Here is a 20,614-nt window from a genome sequence, read left to right as displayed (position 1 = left end):
GAGAGACCTTGGTAAATGAAAGAATCCTACTAAGTGGTGAGATTGAACTAGGACAATGCAAGAGTTTGTTCCGTACCAGATGCAAGTGTGAGGATAAATGTTGTGACGTGATCATTGATGGTGGTAGCATTGATAACTTGGTATCAAAAGAGATGGTCTCTAAGCTGAAGCTGAAGAGGGAGAAACATCCCTAGCCCTATCAGATTGCTTGGGTAAAAGATGATCATAAGGTCCTGGTAAGTGAACAATGTTTAGTAAAATTCAAAATTGGGAGTTACCATGATGAAGTTCTCTATGATGTTATTTCGATGGATGTTTTCCATCTATTGTTGGGTAGACCATGGCAGTTTGATAGACATGCAGTACATGATGGACATGCAAACACATACTCTCTGACAAAGGATCGAGTTCACCACAAATTGAAGCCCATGAAAAAGGAAGGGGAAAAGGTATGTAGCAGTGCTAGGATTTGTCTTGTTGATGAAAGGAAGTTTTTAGATGGCATGAAACATCAGCATATGTGCTATGCTTTGATTCCTAGGAAAGATAAAGTAGGTAGTAGTGAAATGACACTTGAAGTTTCAGATTTACTAGGGGAGTTTGGAGATATTATCTCTGATAATGTTCTAGATGGATTGCCACCAGTAAGGCAAATTAGTCATCAGATAGATCTGATTCCAGGAGCTAGTTTTCCTAACAAGGCTGCTCACAAGATGACTCCTAATAAAACAAAGGAGCTAAATAGATAGGTTCAAGAGTTATTGAGGAAGGGCTTGATTCAAGAGAGCCTGATTCCATGTGCAGTACCTGCAGTACTCACACCAAAGAAGGATGGAGAGTGGAGGATGTGTACAGATTCTTGAGCTATAAATAGGATCACCATCAAGTACCAGTTTCCTTTGCCAAGGATGGATGATATTATGGACTGCTTGAGTAGAGCTCAGTACTTCACAAAGATAGATTTGAAGAGTGGTTATCACCAGATATGGATTCGAGAAGGAGATGAGTGGAAAATAGCCTTCAAGACCAAGGAGGGTCTTTATGAGTGGATAGTCATGCCCTTTGGACTGACAAACGCCCCAAGCACCTTCATGTGGCTCATGAATGAGGTACTTAGGAAGTTCTTGGGAAAATTTGTTATTGTCTATTTGGATGATATTTTAATTTTTAGCAAGACTTTGGAAGAACATTTATTGCATATTCGTAGTGTCCTTGAAAGGCTAAGGGAAGAGAAACTATTAATTAATTTGAAGAAGTGTAACTTTGCAAAAAGGGAGTTAGTCTATTTGGAGTTTGTTATATCACCTGAAGGTCTCAAAATGGATCCAGAGAAGGTAAAAGCCATCTTGGAATGGCCTACTCCGAGGTTTTCTACTGAGGTAAGATCATTTCATGGTTTGGTTAGTTTTCATAAGAAGTTTATTAAGAATTTCAGTGGCATATGTGCACCCCTAACTGATACAATAAGAGGGGATAGAAAAGAGTTCAAATGGACTACATCAGCTGCGAGAAGTTTTGGATTGCTGAAGAAGAAGGTAACAGAACAACCTGTGTTGGCACTTCCAAATTTTAGAAAAGTGTTCTAGGTGGATTGTGATGCTAGTGGTAGCGCTATTGGGGCTGTATTAAGCCAAGAAGGTAAGCCTATTGCATATTTTAGTGAAAATTTGAATGATGCAAAGAAGAAGTATTCTATTTATGATCAAGAGTTCTATGCAATAGTTCAAGCCTTAAAGAAATGGAGGCATTATTTATTGCCAAAGGAATTTGTTTTGTATACTGATCATCAGGCATTATAGTACCTAAATAGCCAAGGTAAATTGAATCAGAGGCATATGAAGTGGGTAGAGTTCTTGCAGAGTTATACATTTGTGTTGAAGCATAGAAGTGGAAAATCTAATAGGGTTGCAGATGCACTAAGTAGGAGACAGTTGTTGCTTACAGTAATGCAAGTTGAAGTAGTTGGGTTTGATGAACTCAAGAATTTGTACCCTAAGGATCTTGATTTTGCTGAAGCCTGGAAAGCTTGTAAAGAACCTGTTGCTGTAGATAGAACCTAGTGGTTGGACTATTTGATTCAAGATGGTATGTTGTTCAAAGGTAGTCAATTGTGCATTCCAAGGAGTTCCATGAGGGAAAATCTAATTAAGGAGAAACACAGTAGAGGGATGGCGGGACATTTTGATCAAGATAAGACCATTTCCATTCTTAGAGAACATTATTTTTGGCCTCAAATTTCACAAGATGTGAAGAAGTTTGTCAAGTTGCCAAGAGGTTTAGTCACAATACTGGCCTATATCAGCCATTGCCTATTCCATCAAGGCCATGGGAGGACATAAGTATGGATTTTGTTCTTGGATTTTCGAGGACACAAAGGGGTAATGACTCAGTATTCATGGTGGTTGATAGGTTCTCCAAAATGGCACATTTCATTCTGTGCCACAAAACTCATGATGCTGTCCATATTGCAGACTTGTTTTTCAAAGAGGTGGTAAGACTACATGGTCTTCCAAGGAGTATAGTTTTTGATAGAGATACTAAATTTGTGGGCTATTTCTCGAGGACATTGTGGAAAAAGTTGAGAACAGACTTGAAATTCAGTTCCACGCATCACCCACAAACTGACGGCCAAACAGAAGTGGTAATCAGAAGTCTGGGCAATTTGCTGAGATGTTTAGTTGGGGATAAGCCCAAGGGATGGGATTTGATTCTACTACAAGCAGAGTTTTCTTACAATAACTCTATAAATAGGAGTACTGGAAAATCACCATTCCAAATTGTATATGTGAATAGCCCAAGGACTGCACCAGAGCTGAGGAAGATAGAACAAGGGGAGAGGACATGTGCTGAAGCTGAGGAATTTGCTGAACATATCAAGCGTCTACATGAGGAGGTTCAAGCACACATTACCAAGATGAATCAAGAGTATAAAGGTAGGGCTGATCAAAGGAGAAGACATAAGGAATTCCAAGTAGGGGATCTAGTCATGGTGCACTTACGAAAATAAAGATTTCCAGCCGGTACTTACAACAAGCTAAAAATGAAGAAATTTGGCCCCTGCAAAATTTTGAAGAAACATGACTCAGGAAATGCATATGAAGTGGAGCTGCCAGATGGTATTCACATTTCTCCCATTTTCAACATTGCAGATTTAACAAAGTATCATGATGATGGTGCAGATGAGGAGCCAGTGTTAGAGCCATGTCCAATTCCTGCTTCTAAGAAGGAGGAGATAGAAGACATTCTAGATCATCGTGTGGGTAGGAGTACCAGAAACAGATAGTATGAAGGGTATTTGGTCAAATAGAAAGGATGACTGATCGAGGAATCAACTTGGATTTCAGTAGTTGAGGTTTCCCATTTGGGATTTCCTCTACCATTCATAAAGTGACAGGGTCACTTTTCAATCTACCCTGGGTGTCTGATGCAGGAGCATCCATAGGTATACGGCAATCCTGTGTCACCCAAAAAAATGTACTTATACTTAGTTTCTATTTCATGTCTTTTCATTTTTGGATACCCATTTGGGCCAAATAAAGGTTCCAACTCTCACAGTTCAACTATCAGTGTGCTAGAAAATCTTGAAAAAATAGGAGCATGCAATTTGGCCATCATTTTGGTGACCTAGAAGGTGTGAATTGGCTAGATGAATGTAATTGTGATTTAGAGCATTCCAAAAAAAGAATCAGGTCAAAAGGCCCCACGATTTGAAAGTTATTGCAGTTTTTTGGGTTTTGGAGACCTCCTAAGAATGCTTCAAAGTTAGGTTAGGGGCATTAAATGACCTCAAAAAGGGCCAAAAAATGGGGGACAAGAAAAGCTGGTCCATAGGGCTATAGAGCGCTTTGAGATCTTTTCAAAAATGTAAACGGTTCGTTAATCAGAGCTACGGTTCAAAAGTTATGCCTCCCGAAAGTTTGGTTACCATTTCTAGATTCTTCTAAATTTGCACCAACTTCTAACGCAACTTCTGGAACCTTCTATTTGGTCAGTGGATGCCTACTAGCACTTTCTAGAATGTACTCCTAGTCCTTAGCCCTTCGGGGTCTATTTAAGGACATTTCTGGCATTGTAAAAGGCAGTTCGGAGTGGAGTTTGAGAGGAGGTACTAAAAGGAGAAATTATCTCTAGATTTATGCTATTGTAAGCCCTTAGGGCATGTTTTGAAGTTGATTTTCTCTATACTGTTTGTACTAGCTTATTTTCTCAGTTAATACAATTTCCCTTTTCTGTTGTGTCTATTATGTTCTTGGGTTGTGTCCCCATCACCTCCTCTTCCATATCCTTGTCCTCTACCTCTTCCTCTCTAATCTCTATTGTTCTGATCATGGAAATGATTGGAATTGTTTCCCCTTTGGTTCTGGTTGCTACTTCTAACCTCATCCCTATTCTTCTAAACATCATTATGGCCTCCATAAGATTGTCCGCTAGATCTTCCACCATGACCTCTTCCACTATTCTTATTGTCAAACTTCTTGCTCAATTTTTCCTCAACTCTTAAGGGAAAATTGGTATGCCTCCTTAATACTATTCATCTGAACCAAACTCAGCTCATCTTGAATGCTGGGTCTTAACCCATTAAGATAATGAGAAACTTTCTCCTTATTAGCTTTTGCATGGTTGGTTCTAATGAGAACTCAGTAGAACTCCTTAGTATACTCTTCAATAGATTTTCTTGCTTGCTTCATTCCTTGTATCTTCTTCAATAGATCAAGCTCATAATCTATAGGAATGAATTATTGCTTCATTTTAGCTATCATCTAATCCCATTTGGTAATTTTTTCCTTTCTTTTTCTATTTCATTCCAACTGAACCTCTTGCCACTAGATCTTTGCATGTCCCTTCAGGTTTTCCTTCACAAGCTTGACCGTATTCAGACCCTCAATATCTTCATATTCAAAGTACTCTAGTTCATTGATCTAATCAATCAACTCTTCTAGGTTAAGATTTCCCAAAAATGTGGGAACCTCAAACTTAGGTCTTTTTTAAAACTTGGAGATGGCCCTAAAAAGCCTCTCTTCCTCTAGGTTTAGAACTACCTCTGCTTTGACATTCTCTTCTACTTCATCCTGATCCTTGCTTTCATCTCTTATGGGAAGATTCATTCCTTTACACATTTTTTCTTCCAATGCTTGCATTTGTCTTTGGAGGGCTTGAAAATCCTTAAGTGTAACACCTACAACTCTTCTACCACACTCTCTTTGTGGAGGCATTTTTGCACTTTTGCTGAAACCCTAGTGCAAAATGCCTCACAATTGGTGATTTGTCTACACACTCAACCCAAACCATAGTCCTGGTGTAAACTACCTCACAGTCAGTGATCTATCCACATGGTCAAGAAATTTGGCTTTGAAACCACTTGATGTAAGGGACTCAGCTTAATACCATAAACTCATAATAGAAACAAAGAAACAACAACAAATGCGAGAAAAAAATATGAACTTCTTATTATTGCCACAAATGTGGAATTACAAAATTCTCAATTACAATATGCTAACCCAAATGGGCACCTTCATTACAGTAATCTGCAAGACAGTGCTGCAAACTATCACCCAAAGTTGTCTTAGACAATCTTTGAGCCTTTCTTAATAGGCAGTTTTATGCCACCCGGGAAGGTTCTAGATGCCTAAACTTAATACCTAGGGCTAACAGACCCTAACAATACACATAGAGTCAGCCGAATACATCTTTAGCAAATTATTTTAGAAATTTTGGTAGCCCAACTTTCGAATCCATAACTCACAAACCGTTGCTCTGATTAGCTATTATAACCACTTTTCAGAAACACTAGCTCTGGATCTATAGGGTAGGAATTGTGCTAGCACCATTCTATCAAGTTTTTAGACCTCATCCGGGCACTCTAAGGCCTCAAACGATGAGCCTGAAGATTTTTCTACAAAATTTTCCACCAAAAATCTACAATAACTTCTCTGATACTAATGCTTGAGAAATGAGATTTTTATGGTGGGATTACAACTCTATAATGAATATTCCTATAGAAAACGAGAACATTCTGAGCTCATATGAAAAACTTACTAAAAATAGTAAGTTCCCATAAATAGTAACCACCCTGTCTACTAGTCTTTATTAAAAAAAAATGTCTGAAAATAAAATATTTTTGGGTGATGCAAGATTTCCCTTACACCTAGTATGCTCCTACATCACTTGTATGTTCTCAAAAATCTCCCTTTACAATTGCCCTCTTTGATTAGCTTCTTCAATCCATTCTCAACAATATCCCTCTTTGGCATTAATGGCAAACCAAATTGATCAACCAAATCAACCAAATGGTAAACACCTTGTTCAACCAAACTAACTAGGTTAAATCAGTAAGACAATACCAAAAAGAAAATAATTCCCTGTATTCAAATCTCTCCCTCTATCAGCAACTTCCATCTTTTGAATAGGTACAAAACTCTTTATAACTCCCTCTGAGTTTCATCTTATATCTTCCTTTTTACTATATCTCCCTCTTACTAGGTAGATATTAGGATTTCTCCCTCTTTCTTGTATTTCTCTATCTCCCTCATTATGCTTGTGTTTTTCTCTAATAAGCAATATCATCAATTATCTCCCTTAGTAATTATCTCTCTTGATTAGTAATCATACTGTTGATCAACAATATTATCTCCCTCTTTGACAAAAATACCAAAGACTTATCATCTGTAATTATGTAAATATAAGCTTTTCAATTTCTTTAGTTTCTCCCTCTATCACCTTGCTTGTGACTAATTTGAAGTTTCAACATTTTTATTACTTTAGGCAGCTCCTAAAGTAAGATCCTCTACATCAATTTGTAACATATGAACATTAGCTTGTTTGATGAAGGGCACTCCTCTTGTTACTTAGTTAACCTTTGATAGATATCACCCCTAGTTTACATCTTAGATACTCATGAGCATCCTTAGGTAATGCATTTGTGAAGATATCAAAAATTTACTCATTTGTGTTAACATATTCCATCTTCACCTCTTTATCTTGAACTAAATCTCTCAAATAGTGATACTTGATTGCAATGTGCTTAGTCTTTGTGTGCATCACTAGATTCTTTGATATATTGATAGCACTTGTATTATCACAACAAAGTATCATTGGTTTTGTGATCTCTTCATTTATTCCTTTGAGTAGCTATTTGATCCATACAATGTTTGTGCAATTCACAACAACAACACATTCAACTTCAGTAATAGATTTTGAGGTGCAATTTTGTATCTTGCTAGTCCATGTAAGCAACCTCTTGCCTAAGGAAAATGCTCCTCCACTGGTGCTCTTTTCGTCATCAATGTTTCCAGTCCAATCAACATTAGTTAGGATCTTAATTCAAATTTCTCATTCTTCTTATAGTATAGACTAAACTCTTATGTTCCTTTCAGATATCTCATTATTCTCTTTACAACCATTAAATAATTATCCCTAGGGTTAATAGAGAATCTTGCAACAATCCCTACAGATAATGCAATGTCAAGTCTACTATGTACCACATATTGTAATTTTCCAATCATAGACTTGTACAATGTTTGGTTCACTTCAACTAAATCATCATTCTTTGAAAACTTGAGTCCTATCACCATAGATGTACTTACTAGTTCACAATCCTCCAATCTAAAAAATTTAGTATTTCTTTGACATATTTTGATTGAGTGATGTATATACCATATTTCATTTGATATACTTGCAAACCCACAAAGAATTTGATCTCTCCAAACATAGACATTTCAAATTCTTGCTTCATCTGATTTTCAAAATAATACATAAAGCATCTTGATCTCCAAATATGACATCATCAACAAAAAAATAAAATAATAATATACCTTTTCCTTTCTCTATCTTCATGTACAGATTGCTATTATCATCAGTCCTTTCAAATCCAATCTTTACAAAATAATTATGAAGTCTCTCATACCATGCTATTGGTGCTTATTTCAAACCATATAGAGCTTCATGTAATTTACATACCATGTTTTTATTGTTAACACCAACAAAACCTTATGGTTGTTCTATGTAAAATTCTTCCTCTAATATGCTATTCAAAAATGCAGATTTAACATCCATTTGATAAACTTTGAAACCTTTGTATGTAGAATAAGCAAGTATAGTTCTTACTCCTTCCAATCTACCAATAGGGGCAAATGTTTCTCCACAGTCAATTCCTTCTTCTTGTGCATATCCTTTGCAAACTAATCTTGCTTTGTTCCTTGTGACTTCACCATTTTCATCTAGCTTGTTTCTGAATACCCACTTGGTGCCGATCAATTTTTTTCTCTTCTGGTCTAGGACCTAGACACAATGTTTTGTATTTCACAATTTGTTCAATCTATTCTTCCATGGCTTTACTCTAGTCTATATCTTCTAATTCATATCTCATTGATTTGGGTTCCTTCATGCTCAAAAAAAATGTATCATTTCTCAATCTATTTCTTGTCATTGGTCTAGCATCTTTATCTCCAATGATTTGTGTAGTAGGATGATGTCTCTTCACATATTTGGATAGTCTTGGTTCAACTCTTGTTTCTTCACTTGATATTTTAATCTTAGCATCACTATGTGCATCTCTGTTAGGTAACTCAACATTTTGACCAATCTTAGAATTAGAATGTACCTCAACTTCATTCTGTAACTCGCCATCTTAATGTGGCTTAGTTCCTAAATGTAATTCAGCATTCATAGTGTATGACTTCACAATTATTGACACTTGTTGTTGATTTGTAACTTGATTTGCAACATCTTCTTCAGAAAGAATACATTCATAAGATTATATAAATGATTTTTATTCTTTTGGTTATTTCATAGGTTCAACCTCATATACTTCTATATATTCATCAAAATTTACATTTGCACTTTCCACAATTTTGTTAGTGTTAGTATTCAAACACTTATAAGCTTTACTTCTTATGGAATAGCCTAGGAATATACCTTCTTCACTTTTTGTATCAAGTTTACCATTCATGAAATCTTTAAGAATGTAACATTTTCTTCCAAATATGTTAAAGTATTTTACATTGGGTGAGTATCCATACCATAGTTCAAAAGTTTTTGAATGAGTACCTTTCTTGACTTGAACATGATTCGAGGTATGGACAATTGTACTTACAGCTTCTCTCCATTATTTCAAGCAACATTCTTCTCCATCATGAGTGTTTTAGCACAATCCATGATAAATTTGTTCCTCCTTTCAAAAATCTCATATTATGGAGGGCTTCTAGGTGCAAATGTCTATCTTTTGATCCCTTTGCCATTATAGAACATCTCAAATTCATTTGATGTGAATGCTCCTCCTCTATCAAATCTCAAGCACTTCAGACTTTTACTTATTTCCTTCTCAACTCTTGCTAAGTACCACTTAAACAATTAAAAAGCATCAATTTTCTATTTCAAAAACATAACTGTCATCATCTTAGAATAGTCATCAACAAGTAGCACAATATACTTATCTCCTTTGTAGCTTTGTACATCAATTGGTCCACACAAGTTAGCATGAACAATCTCTAGTATTCCTTTAGAAGTGTAAGTTTTACTCTTAAAACTTGACTTTGTCATCTTGCCCAATTGACATTGTTTGCACATTACATTATCAAGCTTCTTTAACTTAGGAAAACCTCTAACCTTTTTCATGTTATTGATACTAACCAAGTTATGAATATTAACATTTCATAACCTCTTGTGCCATAATCATACATAATCAAATTTTACAACAAGATAAGAAGCATCCTCTATGTCAAGATAGAATAGATTACTTATAGGTTGATCACCCTTTCCAATCAATTTCCCATTTGTGTCATATATCTTAGCAACCTTGTTTTCAAATTCAACTTTACATCCCAAATTATTTAGTTGTGATACACTCAAAAAATTATAATTAAGTCCTTCAATATAGTAAGAATTGTCACATAAAATATTATCTATGAGCTTGATATAACCTTTTCCTTTTATCAAACATGGTGCATCATTACCAAATCTTACACTTTTTCCATCATAACAATTCAAGAAAATGAACTTACTTTTGTCTCCAGTCATGTGATGTGAACACCCATTGTTAATGATCCACCTGTCATTCTTGTTCACACATGTCACAAGTGTAGTTGCCTCATCTTCATCAGATTCATCCTTCATTGTAACATATACTGCTTTATTGTCATGTTCATCACATGTTTCCTCTTCAACAATGTAGCATGCCTTTTTTCCTTTGTCTTTGTAGTCCTTGCTATCTTCATCTCTTCTACTTTTGTATCTATCATCACCTCTATAATTTTTCTTTTCTGGACATCTAGAAGCAATATGACCAACTTCATTGCAATTGAAAAAAGTGATAGGTAATTTACCTTTCAACTTGCCTTTACCTTTGTGGAATCTTCTTGCCAATAGTGCTTCAAGCTATTCAACATCCTCCTCATCTATATCACTATTACTAGATACATATTTTATCTTTTTCTTTTTCTTCTTCTCATTAGGTTCCTCCAATGACACTTTGGCTTTGAAAGAATATTCAATACTCTTAGGTTTTTAATTATCAAAGTTAGATAGCTCAAAAGTAGTAAGTCTACTTACTAATCCTTCAAGTGATAGATCATTCCATTCTTGAATTGCAGAGACTCTAATAACATAAAAAGGCAGTAGTGTTCTTAAAAATTTGCTTAACACAGTATCATCATCTAATTTTCCATTAGCTCCTCTTATTGCATTAACTAATTCTTTTATCCTTGCAACATATTGAGCAATATTTTCACCTTTTTCAATTCTCATTTCATCAAACTTACCTTTGAGACTTTCAGCTTTGGCTTTAAGAACATTGGTGTCTCCTCCATAGATGGAAGCTAGGGCATCTCACATTTTCTTTGTATTGTCAAGACCTTTGATATAATCAAATTTAGCATAACTTAGGGCAGAGGAATACTGGTCATACTTGTATGTTCTCAACAATCTCCCTCTTCAATTAGCTTCTTCAATCCATTCTCAACATATAGAACTGTCAAAGAGAAACTTGGTTTTTTGGGTAGAATGGTTTGAAAGCCCTCCTAATGCCATTTCTATTGAGCAATCATTTTGCATGATGCTAACCTTAGAAATTCTCTTGAATCACTCTCTTGAAAAGTTGATCAATGAACAACTCCAAGGTTTTAGATGGCTATTATTCAACCTATGGGGTAGCTCAATTGAAGATAAATGTGAGTGTTCACAAGGAGGCCTTTTTTGGTATCTACCAATTCTGCACAACTTTGTTGAAATGTAACCACAAAAAAAAAAAAAATAAAACAATAAAAAATAATTTATTTTTATTTTTGTTTTAGTTTTATGGTGAATGAAATTTCTCATCAATGCAACTATATGAATTCCTATTTTAACTAAATGTTTGAAAAGAAAATGACAAAGATAGAGTAGCAAGGGAATTAAAGAAAATTACTAAAAGAGAAATTCCTACCAGACATAAGCCAAAATAATAACATGTCTACAAATTAAATTATCAAAAGGATTGTTAGAATTTCTTTAGAATAACTAAGAGGGCAAGCGGGGTGGGGGGGGGGGGGTGGTTGAATTAGTTATTCAAGGTCCAAATGTCCTATTCAAACTTTTTACTAAGTATAGTGAAATCATTCAACCATTCATCCATCCAAGCATTAACTTATCTAATCAGCAAGTTATTGTAAATCAACATGCAAGTAAAAAACACAAGAAATCAACACATGACACAATGATTTATGTGGAACTGCAATTTGGGAAAAACCACCAATAACATGCTACTCAATTTTCACCCTTCAGAAGTGATGCCGTATGAAAGGCCTGCCTTGTTAAAGGCTTACAACACACTATTAAATGTGACTTTGTTAGAGGATTTAACTACCTTGTTAGAAGTGAGCCTGGTTAGAGGACTTTAGAACATTCACTTGGAATGCCAACCTATTAAAGGATTTACAAATGGTTTTTAGGCCAACCTAAGTCAATAGGATTTTTAGATCTAATAAAATTGCTAGAGAATATTAGAAAATCTTGAGCTGACTACAACATACAACTTATCTTGTAGATCTCAGATCACTTCTTAGCTCATACCCTTGCCTGGCCTTCAATCTTTCCAACTCTTAATAGCTTGCCTTTCCTTTCAAGCTTTGTCTCCTTGAGTCTCCATACTCAATGTACCAGTGTAATCATCTCTTCATGACCACTCATTGAAGTAGAGCCTCTATGCTTTTCCTTCTCCTAGATGTCTCCTTCTTGATACCCTTTTAACCACTTTGTAGATTTGGCACTTTAGCAGCAATAGTATCATCAGCTCTTTGCTTCTTGGTTTATGACTTCTTAAATAGAAGTCTTGGAGTTCCTTTTTCTGCTCGATTCTTCATTTTTCAATTTCAATTCAAATGGATTAGGTAGGATTCATTGTATCTAACCCACATTTGTTTCCTCTAGAAACTTCTTGAATAATTCTTTAGAATTCACCCAAAAATGGTTTACATAAGATTTTGTGCTAACAAATCATCATCCTTATCTTCCAACTCATTCACAAAATTCAATGCAACCACTATGTCAACTTAGATTTGGGAAATCTTCATCATTTGAAATAATGCAATAGCTTGGCACTATTGAAATATTGGTGCTCGACACATACTGTGTTTCTTGTCATCAACTATTTTTTTCTTGATGCTCAGCACCTGAAGATCACTTCGCATCAAATGAAAATTTTTCGATGCTCAACTTCTACTAAGAATTTTCTCAGCTTGAAATAACTTTCTCGACACCTACTGATGATCTTAGTTAAAGCTTTGTAGTCAACCTTGTTACAAATTCTTCTTCCAATGTATCTAAGTGTGACCAACCTCTATATCTTTGAGCATGTCATCAATTTATTACTTAACCATTGTCTTAACTAATCCTTGCACTTCATTACAACATCATAACTCAACCTTTCCTTTAGGTGCTCTTGTTACCTTTTGTTGATCAAATCCTCTTCATCAATCAACTAAGTGATAGTGCTTGGATCTTATAAGAAAATATCATCCCTATGAATAGCAAGTTTGACATAAATGGAAAAATAATGATTGAAAATATTCTCTTACAAAAATCTCCTTTTGTGATCTTCAACAACAATGAGCTTTTCAATCAGATTTCTAGCAAGGATATGGTAGAAAACCAATGAAATTAGAATCAAGGCTTCCTTAACTCCACTGATAGCATTGATGGGAACTTTAATGAAAACCAAAAGATGTTGGATAATTCATGAAATTGTGAGGCCAAAGAAAGTGTGCTCACACGAGACAAAATGCTATGTAAGAACAATTGTGATCATTTCTCCAATTCATTATAGAAACAATTTTTTTTTGATTAAGTAAAAATAGGTTTTAAAGGACCTAAAACCTTTACAATGGTAGTGTTCTAGAGGTAAGCAAGAGAAAAGAACAACAGAGAGAAGAAACTAAAAACAATATGAAATAGACCTCAGACAACAAAAAAGAGGTCACAGAAGATAGTGCTAGAAAAGACAACAAAAGTCTAGCTAAGGTACAAAAAAAGACCAGCTAAGGAGTATTAATCAAATTCTTAGCCTAGTCCATCAGAGAATGCATGGTTTCAGGAACAACTTTTACCTCATCCTTCTTACTAGTTTCCTCAATCTTCTTCGAATGGGCCCGAGTACATTATGTGTTGTCCTAAGGTTCTTTCCCCTCTAGCCATTTTGCTCAATTGATCCATTTCCTTGTTTAGTAGCACCATTTTATGCTTGAGGATTCCAATGTCCTTTTGAATAGAGCTGGGGTTACCAAATAATCCTTTAGGAAACCCTAGCCCACCACCAGCATAGTCACCCTCATCAGATTTAGACCCCTATTCACCATCATCAACATAGTCAGAATCCTCATTCATCTTATTGATATTTTTATTATCCTGTCACTGCATAGACTTCCTTCTCCTTTCCAAACGTTGAGCCAGGGGTTCATCATCAGAATGAAGAGAAACCCTCTCATCATGACATGCCTTTCCCTTTCCTTTGCTGCCTCCCCTATTTTTGATATGCTCTCTGAAAATTTCTTCAACATAATCACTTTCCCTCTCCTATTCAAAATCTTCTTTCTCAACATTCTTTTTCTTTTTCTTATTGCTACCACCCAAACCTTTTTTTGGGCTAACCAAACCTCGTTCGGCCTCATCTTGCATATCAAAGTTGTAGCCTTTTTCCTAAATGCTCCCATTAATATCTTGATCACCCCCTTTAAAGTTTTTGAGTTTTGAGATTTATTTGGATTTGAGCACATTAATAATCAAAACCATTAAACCTTCATGGAAGACATGTTCACCAATCAGGTCACGCTAGATGGTTTGAGTAGAGATGGAAAGAGATTGCAATAGATAGGAAGGAAAATTCACCCTAATATCATGTCAAAAATGGTTTTCTAGCACAAAGTGGTAACCATACTATTTTGCAAATCTACCATCCAAAGTCAAATATTCCATAATCACAAAGAACACAAACTACCACGGACAAGACATAGAAGCCAAGTTAAAATAAGAATTACGTATCTTAACCAGATGATTTCTTTCTTATTCAGTCTCAAAAAATTCATCAATCACCTTAGCCAAGATCTTCCTTTCCCTATAAAAATTCATCCCATCCAAATCCAAACTAGTAGCCTCCATGATGGTCTCTTTCATGACCTCCATCCTCTGATTCTCGAGCAACATCAAATCATCCTTCCAAGATTTAACAAACTAGTGCGTGATTGCAAGGTTATTTTCTTTGAGTCTCTCCATGTAACTGGTAAAATTTCCATACCTAAGGATGTCCCAAACCTCTGGTTTATTCTTCCATTCTACACATATGGGTGGTTTGACTTATTTCCTCTTTTTCCCCATTATCTCTACTACAGATGCACTAATTTACTTGCATTAAAAAACCCCAAACATTCTGCAATCACCACTACCTAGGCATGGATAGAAAGAAGAAACTCATAATCCATGTGAGCTACCTACATTTCTAAAAATAATTTCCCACCTTGCTCCAAAGGAGTTAAATTCATAATTCACTGACAACATCATTATTAAGGGATTTTTGTTGGGATTTCCATTTGTCATGCTTAACATGCTCGCGACCATTAGCAGGTAAAGTGTCATATGACTCCCATATGATCTTTTGATCATTACAACATGTCACATTCAAAGCCCAATCAACTAAAGCATTGGCTTCCCTATAATTATGGGATATTATACAATTTTGGAAAGAATTTATAATATAACGTGCCTTAGAAATAATATTGCTAATGGCCCAAGAAGGTGGGTTAATTTTCTTTAAGTAGTTTATGATATTAAGGGAATCACCTTCAATCCAAATTTTTTTCAAATTCAAATCCTTGGCATAAATAAGACCATAAAGTGCACCAGAGGCTTCAACAACATGATTGGTTTGACACCCCAAAGGTATAGCCATACCACCAACAAAGTCACCATTAGAATTTCTAATCACCACTCCATAACTAGCGATTCTCGGGTTCCCTTTTGAGGCCCCATCAAAGTTAATGTTAAACCAATTAGTCAAAGGACAAACCCATCTTGCACTTTCCCTTGGGTTAGGACCCTTTGTGTTCAATAACAAACTCCTAATATTCCAATTATTAATCACCCCCACATCCCATTCATTTGAAGGTTGCTATCCCATGCCACAAATTTTGATATTTTCATGCAAAAGGACCTTGATTTTATGGAAAACCTAAATTGGAATGGATTCCACCCCTCTAAAGATCCTATCATTATGTTCCTTCCATATATCCCAGAAAAGATAAGGAAGGATAAAATCCCACAATTTAGTAATCAAAGGTTTCTTGGAAGGAGCTTTCCAACAAGAAAAGAATAGCTAGATGGTAGCATGAGGTACCCAATCCATGTTCATTAAAATCCAAATTTTATCCCAAATCTTCTTAGTGAAGGAACAACAAAGCATAATATGATCCACCGATTCCCCATCATTCTTACACATAACACATTGATTAACAATGAAGAACCCCAATGAAGAACCCCCTCTTCTTAAGATTGTCAAGAGTTAATATTTTATTTTGCATAATAATCCAAAAAAAAAATTAGCTTTAGGGGTGATACCTTTCACCGAAGCCATAGCCCAACAAGGTACATCATGTTCCTCAAAAGAGTTAGCATAGGCTGACGCAATAGAATACATGTCACTAAGATCCACTTTCCAAATTAGAACATCCTCTTCATGGTTCAGACAACAAGTATTCAAGCATTTAGCAAGCTCTGCCAAATTTAGATCCACCCTAAGAAGATTCACCCATGAATCATCCTTCCAGTAATCGCTAACTAGAGTGCCAAGCTTATTCTTGCATTGCACCATAAACACATTCCATGTTGGGTCTTCACAAAGGGGGTAATCCAAAATCCAAATATCTTCCCAAAAAAGAACTTTTAAACCATTTCCAACCTTCCATTTAACTCCTTTCCTTAAAATGTGTTTAAATTTCTAAGTATTCTTCCATATCCAAGATCCCCCTTGATCAATATTAGAAAAAAGAAAATGCTAAAAATCAAAGTTATCCTAGTTATATTTGTCATCCCAGATATTCCTCCATTCCCCCTCTTCCTTATGCCATCTCCAAAGAAGTTTAGCCAGTAAGAGTTTATTCATAGTAGAAATCCTTCATAGCCCAAGCCCTCCCTTCCCCCTAGGAATACAAACATTCTCCAAAACAATACGAGGAAGTCTCTTTTTAGTCTCCATACCTATCCACAAGAAGGTCTTCTAAATTTTCTCAATAGCAAGTGCATACTTTCTCAAGATTTTAAAGACACTTAAAGCATAGAGTGGTACATTTTGAAGGATAGATTTCAAAACAATAACCTTCCCAGCCTAACTTAGGAGAGATCCCTTCCAGCCAACATGTTTCAAGTGTATCTTATCAATTAGAGAGTTTCAAAAGCTATCAGGAGGAGATAACCCTAAAGATAACCCCAGATAAGTACTTGGCAAGGTTCCAATCTCACACCCAATAATCCTTTTAATCTTTGATTTTCTAGCCTCATGAACAGTGATAAAGTAAATCACACTTTTATTCCACTTAATGGTTTGGCCAATAGCATCCCCATAGTCAATCAAAGCCTTCTTAATATTCCTAGCATTTCTCACCAAACCCTCCCCAATGAAAACAGAGTCATCCACACATTGTTGATGCAAGCAGACGAGAGCAAAGGAAGAAGGGCTGAGACCCACAAAGTCTACTTTCACTACCATATTAATCACAAATCTTCCCAAGCATTCAACTAAGATAATAAAAATAATAGGAGAAATTGGGTCTCCCTGTCTAAGGCCCCTAGAAGCCTTAAGAAAGGAGGAAGGGGGACCATTAACAAGTACTAAAAAGGAAGCCAAAGAAATTAACATAAAGATTCGATCCATGAATCTCTTATTAAAGCCAAACACTTCCAACCCCCTAAGAAGGAAGTTGCAGTCAACTCTATCATACCTTTTAAAGAGATCAAGCTTAAGAAGAAACCCTACTTTCGTAGACACCACAAGAGAATGAATGTTTTCATGAATAGATATTATGGAGTCCAAGATCTATCTACCTAGAACGAAACCATTTTGCTGACTAGAAATGATAGCCAGAAGAATGGAGGGAATTCTAAGAGTCATAACTTTGGAAATAATCTTATAAAAAGAATTACATAAACTAATAGGCCTAAACTGATCCAAACTATTAGCACTCGACTTCTTAGGAATAAGGGCAATGAAGGTCCCATTTAACTCTCTAAGGATGTTCCTTGAACCAAAAAATTCCTTGACACCATTACTAACATCAGTTCTAATGATATGCCAGTATTTATGAAAGAACATGAGGGGAAAACCATCAAGAATAGGGGCCTTATCACCCACAAAATAAAAAAACAGCCTTAGAGATCTCATCCAAAGAAGGAATGGAAGTAAAGACTAAATTTTGAGCTTTAGAGATGCAAGAAGGAATACTATGCAGGAACAATTGTTGTTTCTCTAAATTTAGGTTTGGGTCACATTGCAGCAAGTTACCAAAGAACACCATGGCCTCCCTTTTAATGATATCTTCATTATCAATCAAACCATCAACCATCATAAGTTTGGAGATTCTATTAGCCATCCTATGCTTCAAGGTTATCATATGAAAGAACTTGGTATTCTTGTCACCTTCTTGAAGAAAAACCTTTTGGGAACGCTATCTCCAAAACATTTCCTCTTTAGTAATAAGATCATGAAGTTCAACTAGTTTATCACTCTCCTCTTCCCTAGAGACCATCTCATAACCATCATCTTGAATCCTATCTTGAATGTCTTTAAGCTCCTCCATAATCTTGTTTTTGTTCTAAAAAATATTACCAAAGGTAGTTTTATTCCAGATTGTAATGTATTTCTTGACATTTTTCAATTAGGCCGCCACTCTAAACATAGTTGTTCCCTCAACATTAATGTTTCACCACTCCTAAATGAGGCTCTCCAAATTAGAATGAAGGGTCCACATTTTTTCAAATCTGAAAGGAAAATTCTTTTTAAAATTAACAGTGTCAGCAGAAAAGAAGATTAGTGATCTGAACCCATCCAAACCTGAGCATTGAGTGAGCATTTATAATTCAAAATCCAATCATTGTTGATAAGGGCATGGTCCAACCTAACCTAAATTAGATCCTTACTAGTTCTTCTATTCATCCATGTGTACTCAATCCCATGTAAATCAAGATCATGTAGCATATGAGAATCAATAAAGTTCATAAGATCTAATCTGTTGTCCAGATTAATTTGATTGCCTCCCCATTTTTTTGATTCCTTTAAGGGGTAATTAAAATACCCTATCAACAACCACTTATCCTCAGAAAAAAGCTTTCTGTAATTAGAAATTTCTTCCCACAAAGCCTTCCTCCCCCATTTGGTATTCGGGGCGTAAAAATTAGTAAGGACCCAACTAAAATTGTCTTTTGAATTAATAAAACACACATTCATCATATTTCTACTTTGATAAATGAATTTCCCTTGAATCCATCTATTAAACCAAAAAAATGCCAAACCGCTTGAAGCTCCATTAGAATCACTTCCAATAATCTTTCCTCCCTTAAAGATAGAAAGGCATTCCACCTTATCCTTTAGCATCTTCGTTTCCTGAATAACAAAAATATCAAGTCTATTATCCCTAATCATATTTTTTAAAATATCATGTTTGTGAGGGTAATTTAACCCTTGAATATTCCATGAGATGATCTTCATAATTTAACAAAGTGTTTAGATTCAAGGATGGTTCTCTAACTTCCATCTACAATTCTCTTAATAGCCTCAACTATTCTTTTGTGTTGATTAGAAGGTCTACCATCAGAAGATGGAGAAGACCCAACATCACCATTCTTGATAGCGACTTTACCATTCTTAGACAAACCAAACTTACCCTTAGTAGGCTTAGAATCAACTTTGGATCCTTTTTCACTAGGGTAGATTCCTCATCTTCTTTTTTATAATTTTTCTTTTGTCCCTAGATTATTTCCCTACTACTGTCCAATTAGTCTCAAAACTATCCTTTTCCAAGACTGCTTCCTCAACATGGGAAATACTGAGAATGTCCTCAACCACTCCACTAACAAAGGAATTATCCTTCAACATAGGAGGCTAGGGTAAAGTCTCCTTGTGAGATCCATATAAAATAGAAATCTTATCCTCCATTGAAGGAATCTCCAAAGCTTCATGATTCCTTTATATGCAACCAATCTCAGGAATCACCAAAGGATCCTGGGAAGCGGTAGCCACATCAAACACCATTTTTAAAGGTGTAGTGGTATTAAGCTCCTTTGGGGGAATAGATAAATCAATATCCTCCCCAACATGATTTCTCAAGTCTTTATTCTCCCCAACATCCTTTGAGAGATCATTTGGTGCTGGGAGATCTTGGTGGGAAGCAACATCTGCTCCAACCACATCTGCTCCAAACAATGGAATGCTACTATCCATATGAACTTGGTCCTTTGGAGGAGAAAAAACCTCAACTACTACCATTACCTCTTTAGATAGGTCTTTCTTTACCCAATTTTTCTTACTCTTCTTAGCTTTTTTTTTCAGTAAAGGACACTGCTTAGCCTAGTGACTCACTTTCTTGCAATGGAAGCATGCAAAAGGGATATATTCATACTCAATCCTCTAGTCCCAAACACCAAGTTTATATTTTAGAGCAATAGATTTTGAAAGATCCATCCCACGGGATACCCCAACACAAAACCTAGCATAATTTAGTATCCTCCTAGAAACAGTCACCGGATCTAAAGAGAGGAGTTCCCTAAAAGTATTGGCAATGCCCTTGAAAAAATCTTCCACCTAGAACTCAAGATGGAGACCATGAAGTTTCACCCACACAGGGGCTTGAATAGTTGAATCATCCAGCAAGTAAAGATTGGGGGCCCATTTCTATAATAGCAGGGTATGCTTCCCCATAACCCAAGGGCTACTACACAAGATATCTCTCTTATCCTCATCACAAGAGAAAAAGAAAGAAAGATAGCCTTTAGCCATAGTAGAAATATCCACTTGACCTTTAAAATACCATTTTCTCCAAACAAAAGCATGCACATCTTCAATATTAGGTCACACTCGAATGAAGCACCCTACCAAAGTGGAATCTAT

General features: G+C 35.7%; 1 pseudogene; it reads right to left on the bottom strand.

Moving 5' to 3' along the window:
- LOC149543550 (lysine-specific demethylase JMJ13-like) overlaps nt 1-17,221 on the bottom strand; it is a 67,019-nt pseudogene extending 49,798 nt beyond the window's left edge.
- Between the last annotated feature and the right edge of the window lie 3,393 nt (nt 17,222-20,614).

Source organism: Cupressus sempervirens, chromosome 8 (genome assembly GCF_028749045.1).
Source record: "Cupressus sempervirens isolate cs-2001-9-10 chromosome 8, ASM2874904v1, whole genome shotgun sequence".
In the NCBI taxonomy this organism is placed as follows: Eukaryota; Viridiplantae; Streptophyta; class Pinopsida; order Cupressales; family Cupressaceae; genus Cupressus; species Cupressus sempervirens.
Note: the sequence above shows the minus strand (reverse complement) of the source record. Positions and strands in the feature narration are given on the sequence as shown.